Source organism: Cryptomeria japonica, chromosome 11, assembly GCF_030272615.1.
Source record: "Cryptomeria japonica chromosome 11, Sugi_1.0, whole genome shotgun sequence".
Taxonomy (NCBI): domain Eukaryota; kingdom Viridiplantae; phylum Streptophyta; class Pinopsida; order Cupressales; family Cupressaceae; genus Cryptomeria; species Cryptomeria japonica.
The window spans coordinates 166,524,527-166,544,982 of NC_081415.1; the positions used below are offsets into that span (position 1 = coordinate 166,524,527).

Below are 20,456 nucleotides of genomic sequence, written 5' to 3' on the forward strand. Positions count from 1 at the left end.
TCTAGAAGATTCTCTATATGATGACTAGGTCTCTTTCTATTGGGCCATATGTTGGTGGCGCCATTTTTTATGTAACCCTAATTAGGGCAATTCTAGGGTTTTGTTGGCATGATCTCGGCCATTGATTTTAGCTCAATCTGGGCCATCCATTTTGTAAGAGACTCTATATATGCCCCTTTGTCTCTCATTTGTAAGAGAGAGTTTTTGTAGAATTGTTGGTATATGCTACAGCTATTTGAATCCTAATCATTGTTCAATTGTTGGTGATTTTGCTCTTCAAATGTTGTATTTGCATTCATGGTTTTCAATTCCTCCAAGTTAGATTAGAATTTAGATTAGAATTTATTTTCATGTATGTTAGATTGAGTGGAAGATTTGTTGAATTTATTTGTGTGGAATTCTTAATCCATACCACTAGCCTCTTGCCGCTGGTAAGTGCACCTTGTGTGGTCAACTGGAGTTTGAGTAAGCATAACTTCAACTATTATGTGTCTGTTGACAAGTATCAACTTGGATGGTGTCTTCGTTTGATGGTAATAGTCTGAAAATCATTAAGTATACCTTAGATGATTGCACTAAGCTTGTGTCAATACCTGATTGTGAGACCTTGCCTGGTTTGATTCCACTAAATCCATTCATCATTTCCTACATTCCTAGTTTTAGAGTAGATTTCCTAAACCCTATTCTTTTTCCCCCCTTTTTAGTAAGAAGTAAATCCAGAACCATATTGATAAATCTTAAGTTGTCCGCACACCTATTCTGCATCATTCATGATAATCCAAACATTTGCGTAAGTCCCCAAAGTGAAACACAACAATTCACATCAACCACTGAACTTACCCACTCGTCAAGACCTGACATGTAGAAACCTTGGAATCACATTAGTTGATCTCATTCTTAGCATCTGAGGTGATTTTGTTCAAGAGAGGGTAAATTACCTTGGTACTTTATTCTGAAATGTTTTGTGCATAAAAAACACATCAACAAAACCCAAATAGGGAAAAACCACTGTGGGATTTCAGACCCACTAAGAAATATACTCTTCTAGAGTATGCTCGGTTAAAAGCAAATACTGTTAAAGATTACAAACACATTGCTAGATGTGACCCGGTTAAGGGATTTCCCTCAGATTTGTTAAGATCTTCACTTTGTTAGAAGTGACCTTGTTAAAGGATTTCAAACATTCAATCAGAATGTCACCTTGCTAGAGGGTTTACATATAAGACTGTTAAGTCCACTTGGTTAAGAGATTTTCTGTCACTTTCACAAAATAAGAGTAATAAAAATCTATCTGCAACTTCACATCTAAAATGCTAAAGCAGATTCCTATTTGTTCAATACAATCTAGACATAGAACTAATCTTGTCTATCTGCTGGGCTTCTATACTCTGTTATTCTAACAGGTCTTCAAGCTTCTGTGCTCGGTAATCACTATGTAGCATCCCTGTGCATACACTTGCCCGCATACATTGTTTATCAACAGTTTCCTATTTATAAACAATTAGGTAACCGCTTAATCTCCTTGATCACATTTTCCATGATCAATGATAGCCATTAGATCTTCAATCTTGTCCAGGTTCAATGCATCTTTCGATCTGAAAACGTTTTACCCCGCCTTGGAACTTGCATAATAGTCTTGGAACTTGTGCCAGGGTATTGCGGTTCAATCTGAGCTGTAGATCTTCATGCCGACTTTCTGTTGCCTTAGATTCATTAACAAACTTCTTCCACGGCTTACCAATCATTTAATCCGCTCCAGCTCATTAGCTTCCTTCATTAAATACCGTATGTAAACATTTAATGCATTCTGTTATAGCTCGGTTACAACTCAGTAACAACTCGATGAATACTAAACTCCACTCGGTAGACATTCCGCCTTCATTAACCGATAGCGATAACCTTAAGGTTTACTGACTAGGTTCGTTAGGGTTTACCGACTAGGTTCTTTGCTTGATAACATAGTATAGTATTAACCTTTACAATTTTACAACATATGTATGATGTTAAAATAATCTAAAACATCATGATCTCATCATTGTCTTACTCGGTAGTAGTTGCCCATTGAATAGCTTATTCATCATATTCTTTCTTATGTCTTTTACCGACATATTTATAATCTTCATATCATACTTCTCAAGATATGGCAACATCATACTGAATTAGAAAATCAATTTCTTGACATCAATGACAAAAGAATAATATCAAGACAGTAAAACATCTTTAATCAGTTATCTCCATAATCATCAACAACCTTCTCAATATCCTTAAGAAATGCCAACAATCTTTCATTGTCTGTTATAATGCAATATTGCCAACATTTTCTTCCCTAGTTAAGAGGGAGTGTTGTTTTGTAACTAGTTTGGAAAATAGTTATAATGGATTCGAATTGCCAAAGGCAACATTCGAATCCATTAGGATTAAATAGGGTTGGGCCCTATCTCAATCTAATATGTAAAACAAATAGGGCTGGACCCTATTCCAATGTTGTTTGGATCATTATAGGGCTGGGGCCTACTTCCCTTATATTCCTAACATATAATGTTCAAAATGCATAGACCTATTTACCTAATGTGTGGGCTAACGTGTGGACCCATCCTCATTATGTGGCGTGTGAATTAAAGTGAGTTTAGGGGCCAAAATGTATTGGGCCGACCTTATATGCATTCCCTATACCTTGTATAAATACAGATTCATTTTGGAAGGAAAGCATTCAAGCAAGTTCACAAAATATCTCTGCTCGAAAAGTGCGATTCAGATCTGCTCTAGGTGCGAAATCTCCAGCTGTGCAAATTATCCTTGAAGGTCTGCAAACTCAGTTAGGAGGACAGCGAATTGTCATTGTATGGTGCGAATTACATCTGCTGGGTGAAATCCGTCTGCTGTGCATCTATCATAGAAGCGCAGTGAACCATCATCGAAGGAAAGTGAATTCATTGTCTTGTGATTTCCTTGCATCTGAAGGACTGAGATAAGTTGGTTTCTATCTATTGTCATCTGCTGCTATTGTGCCTTAGCTGGGTCAGACTTGTAACTATAATTTCTGTCTATTATAATCAGATCTGAAGATCTGTTGTTGCTGGGTTTTTCCTCCAAGGGGGATGTTTTCCCAGGGTAGTCTTGTGTTGTGTGCATCTCTATTTATGTGCTTTATTTCTGTTACTGTACATTATCTACTTCTGCACCTATATGTTAAGCGATTGCTAATCTGATTGCTAAAACTAACACATAGATCAAATCCTCAGCTTTTATTGCAGCCAACTAGTTGTGCTTAATTAAGTAGATAATGGACCATGCACTCCGATTCTACTCAGCTGAATAAGAACTCACAACTTTTTGAAATTGCATGCAAACTCAATAATAAAACATATATTATAATATATAGTAGCAAATAAAAATAAGGAAGCGAAAAACTAAAAATTGCATACCTGAGATAGAATCTCTGTTGTAATAGAATATAGGTAAATAGAGCTTTGGCCATAGATGACCACCATTCATGGGTGACTTTCTTGTTTCTCTCTCGAAGATCACAAACATCATAATTCCTTTAAGATATAGAGTGGCCAAACTCACCCAAAACAATACTTTGTTTTTTGTCATCTAGGAATATTATTTTGAATGTGGTCTTGTACCCAACAACACTTCTTTATATCTATATGCTGCTGTCCTCCTTGGCAAGTAAAGCATCTTTGTGCTATAATATTTTGGGGACAAAACAAATGCAAGGGTGTAGTCATCCTTTTCGAACCATCATCGGTGATCTTGTGCACTTTTTGAAAAATGCTTTTGTGGGGTCATTCTCCTTGGCTTCAATTATGATCTTTTTTTCCTCAATCATAAGAGTCCATGGCATTATAAATTTTACCCAAACATGGTCAATCTTTATTAGCTTACCCAATCATACTATTGTGGGCTTAGTGAAACTCAAAAGATGTTACGCATGAGCCTGCCACTCATCAGCTGAGATCACCACTTGGATCACTTTGTATTTGATTGCCTCCTTAGACTCCAAAAAGTGTTGATGACCATGGTGCTCAATGGCTTTCACACCTTTGTGATTTGAGTCCTATGTGAATCAAATATCGACAATCAACATAGTGTAAAAATTAAAACAATTATCCCTATCTCCTAACAAAGGAAATAAAACACTTTTTAAGACAGCTAATTCTAAAATAAATAAATAAATACAATTTACCTAAAACAGGCTTTTATCTTAACTCAATATAAGAATTGATCAATAATAGCTAATAGTTCTAAATAACTATTCTGCATCATTATCTGCTATCTCAGTATCTAAATTTGAATTATATGAATGATTAGGAGATTCTGGTGGCAGTGTATTATGAGTTTTCTATTGCTAGCTGGATAAAAGATTCTGGTGGCAGTGTATTATGAGTTTTCTATTGCTAGCTGAACTTTATCCAAGAATTCTCTAATTTTAATGATTGGAGGTTTACAGGTTGCCTCTTCCCTATCCAATTGCCACTACAAGAAGCTTCTGCCACTCATGTACAATATCTGATATTTCAGTGACTTGAGTTTGTATGTCACAACTATGAAGGCAATCTTCATCAATTTAACCATAGAGTGATTAATGAAGGCTGATCCTCCTAGCTAGTTATGATTAGCTGTTTGAGAGTGCTATTTGCTGCATCTTGATTGTTAGTAAATGTGAAAGACAAAGGTGAACTGAACTGTTTGGCAACCTTCAACTTCTTTATGTTTTCTTTAACCATCTCTAAAGTTGGCCCTTGCAATTCAAATAGTACTTGGGACGTGGCTATTCTGTTTAAAATTTGATTACTTGTTTGGATTAACTATTACTTTCAGTCTAATTAACTCATCAACACCCCAAAAATCAATGGGTGGTCAAAAAATGTACATGCTGCCATACTTCTTGTCATAGAATGTTTCAACTGAAAATAACTCCAAACGGTGTGTCTAATCTCGAGTAATGTGTTGAACAAATCTTCAACTGTCCTTATCCCATTTTCACACAAATTTCCAATCCATTTCTGTATTGTTCTTACATGTGAAACCAACTCATCAAGCTCTTACCTTTGTGAACCTTCTTCTAGTCTTGGAGGTGAACTAGTTTCTGCTTCTAATATTGTGTTTACCAGATAAGCAATCTATTCTCCCAGCTCTCCTTTTTTTTGCTTTCAATTGTGCCATCACCTTTCCATCTTTGTCCATTGTTTTCTCTATGTTTTTGGTGACAAAATGAAATGGATCAAGTTTTCCTTTTCCACTAGCAAAACCAAGATTGACTTCAAAATGTTGAAAATTGTCAGTCTGTATTTCATGAATATTTTTATTAATTGGCAAAATGGTAATCTCAACAATCAAATGACCTTCCTCATTTTTCTTGAATCGTTTTTGTCTTTTGGCTTTCTTTGGCCTTTATTCAGAAAGAAAGTTCAAATCTTCTTTCAAATCTAGGGGTGGCGCTACAACTATTTCTTCTTTTCCTATTTAAGGTCTCTTGAACCTACTCAGTATTGCTTGTATTTGGAGCTAGAAGTTATGCTTTCATGGCAGTAATTTTACCAATGGATTACACTATTGGAAGTGGAGAGGTGTGTAAAGGGGATGTGAGAATCCTAGAATCTATTTTCGGTGGAATTGAAGTGAGAACAAGAAGAGCAACTGAGAGCTACTTGTGTAAAATGTGACTTTACTTTCTTCTTAGGTACTAATTTCAGCTTTTCAGGTTTGAAAATCCTGTCAGTTCCACTTGACACTTTCTTCTTACCTTTTTGATTTTTACTTCCACTCATTTAATCTCTACCAGCCACCTCTTGACTTCTTTTTTGGTAATTTTTACCTTTTTCTTTGTAGCACAACCTTTGAATGTTTTGCTAGCTTCTTCACCAAAAATGCTTGAGACCTATCCATTAGTACTTTGTTTATCCAATCTTTGGCTATGCCATCTTGGATTGACCAATCAACTAGAGGCAATGCTTGAACATCTTCTCTTTCTTGAATTACTCACATCCTCACTTGAATCTTCTAGCTCATTTTGTATTTGTTCAATTGTAATCTCTCTTAGTTGATCAAGGTTATTCTTTTGTTTCTTCTTCTATGTGCATCGTATTTATCAAAGTAGTTTGCCTGAAAGTTTTTAATGTTAGGTACATGTGCAAATGTGGGACCCAATCTCTTGATCACAATGTTATTGGATTTGAAGAACCTACTCTTGTGACAGTATTTTAAGAGTAATTGGACAATTTGGCACCCATGTTCTTTGCATCCACAACACTTGCACACCTGTATAGTCTGATCTATATTGGAAAATTGGCTGTTGTGTTGTGTTTGTCCTGACAATATATATGTGAAACTGATTATTACCTGCAATATTCCTGTTGTGACCATTTCACACATCGCCCCATTAGAATGGGGACCCCCTCTTTTTCCCTTAGGTTTTGTGTAATGTCCCTCTTTGGGATTTTCCTTAATTTAAACCTGAGACAACAATTCCAACTTAAGGTGATAACTATAATATATATATAAATATAATTTTATCAAATACGAGAACATTTTATTATAATATTTGACTTAAAATTTCTAAGAATAGTATGAAAGATAGAACTTATCTTTACAATCATTGCTATCAATCTACCAATCTGGTATAGGTTTGCAATACTACTCTCGTGAAGCTAGTATTTTCATCAGCAACACCCAGAACGATGGCCCAAAGGTATGATATGAGAAATGATAAACTTCTTCAACAACCCGACCTAGAAATGCTTTCATGAACTGATAATATTAATCACACTTAGGCATACAAAATCAATAACGAATGCTCTGTTTCGATAGTATAAAAAATGAAACACCACACGCTACAATTAACATTTAGTCTCGCCAAGGAATGGCGCAATTCACGACCAACACCAAATACGGCTTGGAAATGTATTACGACTTTAGAGGGAAACTTAACATCCAAGAATTGGAATGGTTTCTCCTCACGACTTTGAATCGGGTATTCAAAAGTGCAGTTTTGTTCCAAGCAACCTGTCACCAAGGGAAGACACAAACTCATCGAATAGAGCTGCGCTTATGGATGAGAATGCAAAATACCAATCGCCTCAAGTAGTTGCAGATTACACAAGACACTCGAACAATATGAATATGAAAGTAATTCCTCCTTTCAAACAGATCTTCAAAAATCCCGATAACAATCCATCATCTTTCTCACAAATAAGAGAACTCATCGATGGTCAATGAAGAGGCTGTGTCTTGCAAAGAAGATGAAACGGCTCCTGCCTGAACAAGACTTAATTTTGGAACAGACCTTTCAAATATTGATGAAGGAATTCTAGCGGTGCCTAACAGTCATTTTTCCTTCTTTCCTCTATCGTGCCTCCCCCCCAAATTCTCCACGTACTTTTTCCTCCTTATACCTTGTAGTGGAGATGAGGAGTCACGTGTAAGGGACTTGATTCGTGTCTCTTCTTAACCGCATCATTCCATAATTCTTCCAATCATTGCATGTATTCATATCGGGCTTGTATACAATGGTCAATACACTCATTCATTATTGTTAATTGCTGCCTTCGCTCACTAACCGTTGTTTGCTATTGCTTGTGTCAACCGATATTCTTAAGTTGTTTTGCTTAGTCATTCTTGGTCGATCCTTAAATCGATTTCTTGACCATTGATAGTGTTGTTCCTTATTATTTATCAATGCCTTCCCTTATGCATCGTAATCCATATTCAAATCACAACTTTAATGCATTCGTTCTTCACTCCAATTATTATTTTATGATATTCTTGGTTCTCCCAATCTGGGACATATTCGATAAATACCTTCCTTATCTGCCTTCATATGCCACGATACTTGGTCATAAGCAATCGGACATTAATGTGATGATGTGTAGACGGTTTAGAATATGGATGCTACATCAAGCTCCCTTCCGATAAGTATTTGTTTACAATTATTCAAGTCTTAATTTAATATGAATGTTTTCAGTATAGTATTAATTTATTTTCTATTAGAATATTTTGGGAATATTATTAATAAAGAATATTAATAAATGTCAATTCACTAATAATATTTAGTAATAAATTTGAAATAGTCATTTCTTGATAAATATTATAATAAATGATAATTGTTTCATTTAAGATGTAAATAATGATCAAGGAGGGGATATGACAGTCTTATTATAATATTAATATTATTTTTATATTAATGAATGATTAATATTACTATTAATATTATTAATTACATAATAAATGATAATTTATTATTATGATGAAGAATCACAAAATCTATTATTGATTACATCACCGGGATGTGGGGTTATGACAACCCTCTCACTTTAGAGGAAAATTGTGAAGTCTCATAAATGAGACGATTTTCCCATATTATTAAATGTTAATTAATAAATGTTTTAATTATCGTATTTATTTAATCACAATAATCCAATGTCCAAAGAGGGGTTATGACATTTTGCTTTCCTTTTGCTTGCTTTTTCTCTCTGCTTTTTAGGTTTTTGAGTGAGTGAGTGGTTTGCCTGGGTTGGCTAGATTAGGGCTAATCCTTGGAAGCTCATTTTAGGGTTTCTTTCAAGCTGAGTCTAGCCTAGTTTTGGGAAGTAGTTGATCGTCTGCCTGAAACTTCAAGTTTATGCCCTTTAAGGAGAGTCAAGTTGGTTAGATCAAGGAACAAGGTGAATAGGTCTCAGGTCAGGTTAGGTCTAGATTGAGATTTTTCTTGTCAGAAACCTGTTTGTCTCCCGGTCTGAGTCAATGAGACAAGGGAGTTGATTTGGTCAAGTTAAATGGAGAATGAAGTGGATCAAGGTAACATCTAGCCTGAAAAGGGAAATTTCGCTCTTGACCCTTCCAAAGGGTCTAGAGCGAAATTTTGAAAGGTTCTCATTTTTGCCTAGTGAAAAGCAGGATCTTGATGGAGATACATGAGGAAAGTCTATGTTTGCCTTTTAAGGAAAATTGGAGTTCAAAATGTCCAGAATCAAGCCTAAAATAGGATTTTCGCTCTTGACCCTTCCAAAGGGTCCAGGGCAAAAATCATTGTAAACCACTTTTTTCTTCTCATTTTTGACTGAATGATGCTTTCTAGGGCTTGTTTGAGGGTAGATTGATATGTTCTTGCCTGGAGAGGAAGTTGATTGATTTTTGAAGAGCAAGATGATGCCTAAAGGAGATTTTCGCTCCTGACCCTTCCAAAGGGTCTAGAGCGAATTTCATCCTAAACCCTATTTCTTGTCTTGGATAGACTTGCAACCTTGTTCCTAGCTTGGAAAATGACCTAACTTTGCCTTATGAGGTGGTTTGAAACATGAAAACTGAGCAATTTGGCCTAGAATGAAGAAATTCGCTCCTGACCCTTCCAAAGGGTCTAGAGCGAAAATCATCTTGAACCTTATTTCTTCCTAACTTTGGCTAAATTTTGATGTGTAGGGTATCTTGGAGGGAGGATTAAACATTCTTGTCACCTTTGAAGATTTGGAAGCGTGCAAAAATGAAGAATTTTGGACAAGAAGGGAAATTTCGCTCCTGACCCTTCTAAAGGGTCCAGAGCGAAATTCCCAAAAGCTCTTATTGTGCAGTGAAGAAGGTCAATTTTTTGGCATGAATGAAACAAGAAGAACTTCCTTTTGCCTCTTGAAGATGTTTTGACTTGGAAAAATGAAGGATTTTGCCCAAAAGGAGATTTTTGCTCCTGACCCTTCCAAAGGGAGCAGAGCGAAAATTCTTCAATCACCTATTTTTCTTGCAAAATCAAGACAACTTTTTGGTTTTTATAGCTTGAATGGGTGTGAGGAAGTGTGTTTTTTCCTTTTGAAGATGATTGAGGTTGAAAAGAGGAAGCAATTGAGCCCAGGAGAGAATTTTGCTCCTTACCCTTCCAAAGGGTCTAGAGCAAAAATCCTAAAAACTATCCTTTATTCCAAATTTTGGACAAAACTAAGCTTGGACAAGGGTGTGAGAAGAGAATTTGGATTGCCTTAGAGTGGAATTGGGTTTCTAAAATGCCAGTTTTGAAGCCAAGAGAGAAATTCGCTCCTGACCCTTCCAAAGGGTCTAGAGCGAAATTTCCAAATTCTCCTTTTTTCTTGCAAATTTAAGACAAGATTTTGCTTTTCATGACTTGGATGGGAGTGAGGCAAGATGTTTTATGCCTTGGAAGTGATTTGAAGATGAAAGGATTGGAAAATTGCCCTAAAACCTAATTTTCGCTCCTGACCCTTCCAAAGGGTCCAGAGCGAAAATCCTAAAACCAATATGTTCCTTTCAAGTTTGTGCTAAGACAAGACTAGACCAAGATAGAAATTGCCCTTGAGACCACCTTTGAGTGGGTGTTTGTTTCAAAAAATGATGATTCTAGGTCAGAGAAGGATTTTCACTCCTGACCCTCCCAAAGGGTCCAGGGCGAAAATTCCTAAATATCCCATTTTGCCTTGCAAGAAGAAACCAAGCTTGGGTGGAGTGAATGAAGAAGACCATTTCTTAGCCTTGAGGGGTGGATTGAAGTCAGAATGATGGAGGAGTAAGCCTAAGCAAGGAAAATCGCTCCTGATCCTTCCAAAGGGTCCAGGGCGAAAAACATCAAAGACACCTTTTCTTCCAAAATTCAAGTAAAACTAGGCCTGGACTACAGTAAAAGAAGCCATTTGGAATGCCTTGAAGAAATTTAGACCTTCAAAAAATGAGAATTTTGAGCTCAGGAGAGAATTTCGCTCCTGACCCTTCCAAAGGATCCAGAGCGAAATTCCCAAAAGAACAATATTTCCTTCAAAAATTGATAAGCCAACTTAGTGATTGAGATGAATAGACCCTGGAGATTGCCTTGGAGGAGGTTAAGGATCAAACTAAGGTGAATTTTGACCGAAAAAGTAAAAATCGCTCTTGACCCTTCCAAAGGGTCTAGGGCGAAAATCACATTTTCACCTAATTTCCTCATGAGAAATGCTAAAATTTGTAATGCAAGACTTTGATTAGGTCAAAACAAGCATGAGCTCGCCTTCCGGGAGATTTTGGAGTCAAGAAAATGAGATATTCAGGTCCTAATTTGAAAAATCGCTCCTGACCCTTCCAAAGGGTTCAGGGCGAAATCATGAAAAAGCCTATCATTCAACCTTGTTTGATTAAGTCAAGGGCAAATTGCAAGATTGTGAAGACAAGGACATTAAATTTGCAAATATTGATTGTGAAAATTTCAATTCATGAAGTGAACAAGCCTGGATGTAAAGTTCAAACAAGCCTTGAAGTGGTTTAGACCTTCATCATCTTGGATATTTCAATGCCTAAGGAGGAAAGAAGCTTCAATGAGCCTTGATCAAACCTCAACATTCCTCAATTTTCACTAAATTTGTCAAAATTAAGACATTTGGGAAGTTAGATCAAATTCACATGAATTAAGGCATTTGTAATTGAATCAATTAATTTTAAGCCTTAAAACAAATGAAAAAGAACACCTTTCAAGTCTTAAAATTAATTTTAAAATTTAAAAACTAAAGGTGAGCGCTCAAATTCATTTATTTGCTTTTACAAGCAAGTCGGCCCCCCTTTTAAAAGGGATTTTATCTTATTTTATTGCTAATTTGTTAGGTCGGCCTCATGGTTAATTAGGGTGAGCGCCCTATATAAGAGAGGAGTGTTGTAGCATTTTCAAATCATTCATTCATTATTCTTCTCATGCAAATTTCAAGATCAGATTGGAAGAGCGAATTATACCAGATTGGAGGCGAATTTCTTGCTAAATTGGAGGCTAATTTCCAAAATTTGCGAAGTGGTGGGAGGCTAGTGGAAGCCGAAGTTCTTTTGAAGGTTAATTGAGACATAATTCGTCCAAAGGGAGACCAAAATTCAATCCTTATCCAGCAAAATCTGATCTTCTTTCTTCATTTTTTCCAAGGTTGATAGTTAAGCATTCAAAGAAAAGGTATGGAGAATCTTTTTTTTTGAAATTTCTATTCAAGATTTATTTTGATTTCCATAGCAATCTTTTAAAGTCTAAGTCTTGAAAAATCCAATTTCCATTCATAATTAATTTGAGAATTTATAATTCTTGATTTATCATGTCATTTTCAAATTAATGTTTTGAATTATTCCCTTGAAAGGTCTTAAATTCTATACTTTAAGGTATGATGCTTAAAGACTAATTTTAAATTTTTGTGTAGGCATCAAATGATGACCCCCAAAGTCGGAGAATCTACTACTCGGCAAGCTCTCATCAAGGAAGATTAGAGGAGCGACGAATTGGAGACCAGGATCGTGTCCAAGTGGAATAATATCGGAGACACCAACTTAGGAAACTTCAATGTGAAGAAGTTTCGAGAGGTCCCCTACATTGGCAAGCCATCACCTGTTGCGAGGAGGATAATTGAGAGTGGCATCAGCAAGGCTGTAGGTTTCCCTCCCGTAGTCAAGTGTCATGAGTTGATGATCGAGTGTGCTCGCCACTATGACTCACAATCAAGGACGATCGTAACCAAGGACGGGAACATCTTAGCCTACCTTTCAGAGGAAGCTATAGGCAAAGCTCTTCATCTTCCGGACCATAAAGACATGATCTACAAGAGCTTGGAAGGAGCAAGGTCGATCTATGAAGATGATCCTAAGTCTTGTTTGAACTTCATCAATAAGAATTGGTTGCTCAAAAGTCGGCCTTGCCTGAACAAGATTCCCAATACACCACATAGGATTGACTTCCAGGAGGAATACGGGGACTTGATAACTTTGCTCAATCGAGTTACAGGTGCTTCTCAAGCCGCCTTCTTCGACAAGTGGATGTTCTTCTTCATACAAGTGATCGTCCAAGGAAAAGGAATGCTTCATTGGGCTAGAATCATTAGCAATTGTCCAGATGTGCAGTTGAGAAGGCTAAGACCCACCAAATCATTCCACATGAGCTCATATGTTATATATGCCTTGGTCAGGAGTTTCGAGTATGCAGGGCTACCTCACAGAGGAGTGATTGGAAGAGGACCCGAAGAAATAAGAGTTTGTGATTCTTATGTTCAATTGCATCATCCGCCTAGAAGTGACTACAAGTTAGTCAATGACACCTTCACGATGAATATTACGAGGATATTGCAAGGTGGGATTCACAATCGACTGTCTCTGGACGCACAAGAGCTTGTGAAGAAGCATGGTGCATGGTTCATTCAGTTTCCAAAATTCACATACATCAGAGTTCAGGGGTGTCCTTCACCTCCCTACATGTTGCCAAGATATCGAACAGACATGATAGTACTACTTGAGGTGACTAGACAGTTGGTAGCTTATGCGAAGGCATCCAGACACAAGCATGGAAATGGAATTCCCGTGCCCATCATACTAGGGAATTCAGTTGAAGTGTGTCCTAATACTCAAGCCACGGAAGATGCAGAAAAGGAATTATCTCTATACTCATTCACATCCTTTGCCTCGAGAGAGAATTTTGATCCACATGGTTATATGGAGGAGACAGTCAGCAAGAAGTACAAGCATGAGTTTCAGGTGGAGGACTTTTGGATGAATGTCCCAGACGATTTAGAGGTCAAAAGAAAGATGCATTCCAGGCTACCCTTAGATTTCATCAGGAAATGCAAGATTTATAGAGTTGCTGATCAAGCCCAGGACAGTGGTAAATACCTCCAATCATCCTATGAGAAGGAAGATAAAGGAGTGAAGGTAAACTGGAATGAGCCAGAGGTTTTAGACGTAAGAGTTTTAATGGCTCCTGTTTTAGCTTGCACTCGTAGATGGGTGGATGTACAACATCAGAAATTAAAGGAGAAGAATGTATCCATAACATTCACCTTGGAAACAAGACCAGAAGAAGGAGAGGCGAGTGTGAGTGAGAATGCTTCTCATTCCAAAGGATCGAAGAGGAAAGAAGGACCTGAGAAAAGAGAGTCTTCCAAGAAGAAGCAGAAAGTGAATCCTGATCGTCCACCAAGCACATCTTCTAGGCATGAAAAGGAAGCTAGTCGAGGGGAAGATCAGAGGCAGATAGTATATGAAATTGATGAGTCTATGGAATCCATGGTACAGAATGATAAACAAGAGAAAGGACAAACACCTTAGCATTCATCAAGTCAATCTCCCCAAGTTGGTGCTAATGAGCAACATGAAGAAAAGAATGATGATGAAGCAACATCTCCTTTCTGAGAAGATAGACCTCTACCTAAAGAAATACAAGTGAGGGAAACAAGATCTGCCATTCCTGATTGGCTGAAAGAGAGACTGACAAGGGTAGTTGTAGTTGAAGATGAAGAAGATGTGTTTGACTTGGAAAGCCTTATAGGAAATTCTCATGAAGTAATAGAGAAGAAGAAGGCCATTAAGATGTCTAAGGTAATTAAAGATAATAAAGGATCTAGAAAAGTGCAGATAGCTACACCAGTGGTGGACAAATATGAGGATGAGATTCTAGTAGAAGAATATGATCTAGAAACATTTGACCTTGGTCCACTTACCACCGAGTAGGCTATGGAAGAAGCAATTGACTCACTGAAAACACTCAAAGACAAACTCAAAGAGGAAGTGGAAAAAAATAAGAAGCTTGAAAAGGTGGTCAGTGCTTGGAGGAATTATTTTAGCCATCTTAACTAGCCTTTGAGATGACAGGATCCAGTAATATCTCCTTTACATGCACTTCCTCTCGAATCAATAAGTGAGGCAGAAAGGGCGAAGAACCTAGTTCAACTCATGAGTTCTTGGATTGATGAATCTCACAAGGTAACTGTTGAATTTGCAACAAGAATGATGAAGACAGTTCATCGAGCTATCCAGGTCCTTGAGATTATTCATAATCTAATGATAACTGTAGCTGCATTCACTCACACTAGAGATGTTATCATCCCAGTTTTACAAGTGATAAGAGAAACACCAAGATGGATTCTGACACAAGAAAAGATAATGGATGGAGGAGCCGATAGCCTCCTACAGTGGTTAGCTCTGCTCGAGATGAAGGAAGTCCTTTTTGAAGACGTCAACACCAGATGCAGCCGAGTTGAAGGCATCATTCATCCAATTCAAGATAAGGTGTTTGAGGTGTTGTGTACCATTCTTGACAGGCGGATCGAGATCGAGACAGATGTGGACATCCAAGAGTTGGAGGATAGAATCAAGGTCATCTTTTGCAAGAAGGAGAACATCATCACAGAAAAGCAACGAGATCAAATGTATACTACTATGTTCCTGATTGAGAAGACCAAAGAACTTGAATCTGGATGGGAGATGACTCTTCTCACTACTTTTGATCAAGTCCTTCACTTGGAAGACCGAATAAAGAATCTTCTTGAGATTCCCATTGCTGAGATTGAGGGAATTGTGTCCAGATTCATTGAATATGCTAAGAAAGAGCATAGGAAAGGGAACAAAATTCTAGATGAAAAGTTGTTATAGGATGATGTGGCAACTTAATTCCTACTGGTCTATGTCTCCTCGGTATTTGTGCCAATTTTTTATTGGCTATGGATTAGTAATGTTTATCTAAATGGGGACTTTTTTGTAACAAACCCTAATTAGGGTTTAGGTGTCAGAATCTCAGCCATTGATCTTCTTTCGATCTGGGCCGTTCATTGTATTTGAGGATACTATATAAGCCCTCACTCATTTCATTTTTAAGGGGTTAGAAAAAGAGTTTAGAAGTTTAGAAAGTTGGAGAGAAATTAGTCATTGTTTGTAGCAAGATTGAGTAGTGAAGAAAGAATTTTGAACAATTGTTGTCCATTTGGCGATGAGATCAATAAAATATTGAAGTTATGGTGTTTTATTGCAATACTTGTGGCTATCTTCATTATTGTTTATCTTCTTGAATCACTCTCAGTTGAAATAGCATTTAAATTTCAAGTTTGAAGGACGAATTGTTGTGCTTGATCTTTGATAAGATTCACATTCCAAACCACTAGCTTCTTACTGATTGTGAGGACGCCTTGTGTGGTCCACTGGAAACATTAAGATTGATTAAGAATTCAATCATTATTGGAAGTATTGATATGTATCTCTATGATAGTATCTATATCCTTGATGATTTGAAAGCTATTGAATCCCCTTAGAAGATCGCATCAATTCTAGCAGAGTTGTAATTTCTTGGCGATACTGAAATTGGTAGAATCTTATCAAGTCTAGCCTTCATTGAGTCATTCTTAGGATCAGTTTAAGTCTCTATTCCCCGAAACCCTTATCTTTTGACATATTTTGAAAATCTGTTAGTGTTAGGAAAATCCTGTTCCTTCATTTGGAAAGAGAGTAACACGGACAAGCTTTCTTTGAAAGTACGTAAGGCCCCTTGAAGAAACAGCATACACAATGACCACTGGTGCTTATCCACAAGTAGAGATCCTACAAAGCAGAACCTTGAAGTCATCCTGATTAATCCTTTTGCGACATCTTCAGCATTCGGAGACTTTATTCAAAAGAGGATAAGATACCTTTGGGTATTTTATTTTGTGTTTGGTCGTGTACAAAATACACATCAACAATTCCATAACAAGAATCTAGTCACTTGGATACTATAAAAGCCTGTAAGGATTTCTGTCAAATCCATTTATTTTGATGTAAGGTAGGAAACTAGATAAACCAAGTTGTTGATTCCATGATCACGATTCTAGCATGATATGTAATTTATTCATGGCTTTTATTGCCTATATCTTTGATTGTAACATTGCAAAGACTTCATTATCTCTCTTGAAATGCTTTAATCCTTAATCATACTCTAGCTGTCGATGCTTTATGGAAAAAATGCTCTCATGTTTGGATTTTCTCCAACCTTGTAAAGCCATTTGCCTCCACCAATGAATACACTAGGTAGGACACCATATTGAAAGAAGTATTGGAGAACCTTGATAATTGGGAATGCATAGAATAGAATTGCTAATCAAATAGGCCCAATCAACATGTTTTCTGTTGTCAAAATTAAGATTAATGATGTAAAACATCCATCTCTTGTAAGTTATCAGCTCTTCTTGGCCTGTGACCTTGTTAAGCATGATGATCATGAAGCCAAGGTCTTCTATAATATCACTTTTTTACAATGTTGGCAAACGGGAGTCTTTCTTGCTTCCATTTAACCACTTTCATGTAATCTCCTTCTGGCATTCTGGTTCATTATTGTTGTACTATATTTCACAATCTTCTAAGTTGATCATCTATCTCCTCATAGAGCAGCAATCCAAAAGCAGATTCAAGGGTGTCAACATCCAACTTCTAAATGACCTGGTTGTTGAAAGACACGATTCTTTTGATGTGAGGTTGATAGTGCTGGGCGCAATCTATGACCAACACAACAGGCTGAACTATCATGGGAAAAGAAGCAGCCTGAATGAGTTCAAATTTTACCAGCTTAATCACTAAATGCTTCCAGCTCTCTCCCTTTCATCCATTTTTAGATCTAGAATATTCATGTGACACAGCATAGTGTCTTGGACATGATAAGGTGATTGGATAGGTGTGTTTTGAGCTCTATGATGTTTTTAGGTAACTCCATTGTTGATGGTGACTTCCTTTTGCTCTCCGTGAGTTCAAATAATAATGATTTGGAAAGGAATAGCTTTCTGTTCATTGTGTAATCAGAACTTTTGAAAATAATTCTTTGACGAACTATCAAAGAATGAAGAGAAGTATGTTGCCTTTTTATGACAACTTAATGCTACTTTAACTTAGATGCTATGAATTTGAAAATCCCCCATTTTGGCATCTTGAATTATTCTTTAAAAGCCTGCAAATAATAAAATAGGAACGCACTTGTTCTTGACAACTGAATAAATGCTTGTATTGTGTTTTGAATGTCACAATACTCCAATATTTAGGCATTGGAATGCTTTTATCTGTGCTTTCATTTGAAACTTGGCTGACTAAGATGAGGCCACCAATGATTATGTGTTTTTTGTTTGTTTTTATTACTCAAATATAGACATCTAAACTTGTCTTGGACCAATGACCCCATCATGTTACACCCTTTTAGCTAGTATAACCACTATGGTCATGTATTTGAGGTGGTATAGCCACCTTAAAAGGGTGAAATGATTTAAGTTCATTTAATTTCACTTTTTTTCTTTCTTAAACAGTATGACAAGTTGGGTGATGCTTTGTAGGAGTCATAACCACTTTGCAAATTGAATTTGGAATGCCTAATAGATTGATGTTCTTTCAGTCATTATAACCATCTTGGTCACCGCTTTTAAAAAGTAACTCCATATTAAAAAGGGTGGCACCCTATCACACATTTGGCTTCATGTAGCCATTTGGAATAGTGCAAAATGACTTAACCTTTTGGGCATTTGATGCTAGTCACTTTTTAGCCATTATGGCCACTCTAATCTCTCTTTCTTCTTGGTTCAACCATTTAAAAAGTGTTACTTTTAGAGTCATTATTTTCCTTCGTTCTTGTTCCACTTTTCCTTTCGCTCCACCACTTTGATTGCTATTGTCATGGAAAAGTTGCAACCACTTAGCCATTATAGACAATAAAAACTTTGGTGAATTATCGTCCAATCTTTACCATTTTGAACTCATGCTACCTTGTGTAATGCTAGAGAATACAATCACCATTGTGCTAACTTTGTTTAAGATTTCAGTCTTTCAAAGCTTTGAGTTGTCATAGTTTGAACTTTGCCATGTTGCAACCATGAATGACATGTGAAATATGATTAGTGGACAACCTACGTGAGAACCTAAATAATTGACAAGTCGTTAAGAAGGATCACCTTGAGTAAAAGTGACTATTAGATTAGGGAAATTGAATTTTAATCAAACGCAAAATGGCAAGTATCATAAGGGTGCCAATTTTGGACCTTGGTACTAGTAGTACACTCTAGTCTCCACTATTAAACTAGCTGCCATGTAACTTTTAGTGTTGTCCATTATGACTTGGGCAACTCTTATGAGGCCCACCATCTCTCAATGGATTACATGAGGATTTTGGCAATGAAGTTTGCATCCTTCATTTGCCCCTCACAATCAGTTGCCTTAAAAAACATTGCCCCTTTAGGACAAATTGCAATGACATTTATTAGTGGTCTAATTTTACCATCATTCCATCCTTTAGAAATGATGGACACTATTGTTTTGGGCCATGTATCCTTGAATTCCCTCAATGATGTCTCTATGAAAGCCTTTTCCTTGGCGAATAGGATTGTGTGCACCTTTTCAGACCTATACTCATGTAATCAATAGACACATTAGCAATTGCCTTCTTAATTTCTTTCCAATATGGTGATTTGACAAGGTTGAAAGGAAGCTCATTTCAATAAATGTAATGAGCAATACTTTGATCTACAACCTTGACTCGTTTTGGATGGCCTTTTCCAATGGGCCTCTTTTATGAGAAACAAAGGGGGTATCTGTAATGTCCCCACTTTAGCAGTTGACCAAGTGTGTGTGTGTTAACCTTGTTCTACATGGTCCCGAGGGCTAACGAAGGGTTTAAGGGGATCTTGGAGTGTTTTGGCCTAGTCATTTCCAGTTTGGGCCAAAACGAAGTTGATTTACTCAGTTTCAGGCATACTTACTATTTTTAGTAAGTCAGCAGGACATAGTGGAGGCTAGTTTTGGTGTTTGGATTTGATACTCCTCGGTGAGAGCTTTCCGACGAGCTATCACTCGCATTACTCGGAGTCCGATTGCTAATACATTTTAATGCCTGAAGTTTTATTAAAGTAACATTTAATTTAATTGTAAAATATTAAAGTGTTACTCTAATATTTATTTTATGGGGATCTGTACCCAAGGGAGACATAAGTGAATATTTTAATATATGTTTTATATTGCTAATCTTTTATCCCACATTGCCCATGAGAGTTGAGTCGACCCTTGGAAAAAGAATAAAAGAAAGCGTTTGTGGCTTCATTAGATATGTTGAATATGAGAAGAATTGGTATGTGTGAGTTGCAGATCTGTTCTTGGCATTAGAGGACTGTTGACGTGTATTTTGTACACCATCATACACAGAATAAAATACCTAAGGGCATCTTATCCTCTCTTGAATAAAGCCTCCGAATGCTGAAGATGTCGCGAAAAGGATCAATCGGGATGACTTCAAGGTTCCTGAATGTAGGGTCTCTACGTGTGGATAAGCTCGCTGTGGTATGATGTGATTTGCTGGAATCACAAGGGGACTTACATTTGGTGATTGAACTTCCGATCTGCTTTGCTGGGACACGGGCTCTTACTAACTTAGATTAAAAAAAATGGAAAAAGGATGGGGGTGAAGAGAGGATCTAATCCTAATACTAAGAATGTAGGAGCAATGATTTGATTTTTGATGAAACTCTAACTAGGTCTTGTTTTGACATCAATGGAACATCTACACAAGGCTAGTGCGATCTTCTAAGGGAAGCTTTATGATGTTCAAATCATCACCGCAGGCATAGACACCATCAAGTTGATGCATATCAATGAAGAAGCGACAAATTGAAATTGAGCTTAAGCTAAACGATTCCAGTTGACTACACAAGGCAAGTCTGCAATCAACAAACTGCTAGTAGTATGGATATACGAAT

At 36.9% G+C, this 20,456-nt stretch overlaps 1 protein-coding gene across 3 annotated transcripts in view; it reads left to right on the top strand.

The window, feature by feature from the left end:
- LOC131032482 (uncharacterized) overlaps positions 1-20,456 on the top strand; it is a 227,653-nt gene that overhangs the window by 94,169 nt on the left and 113,028 nt on the right. The gene's annotated exons all lie outside the window — the stretch shown is intronic.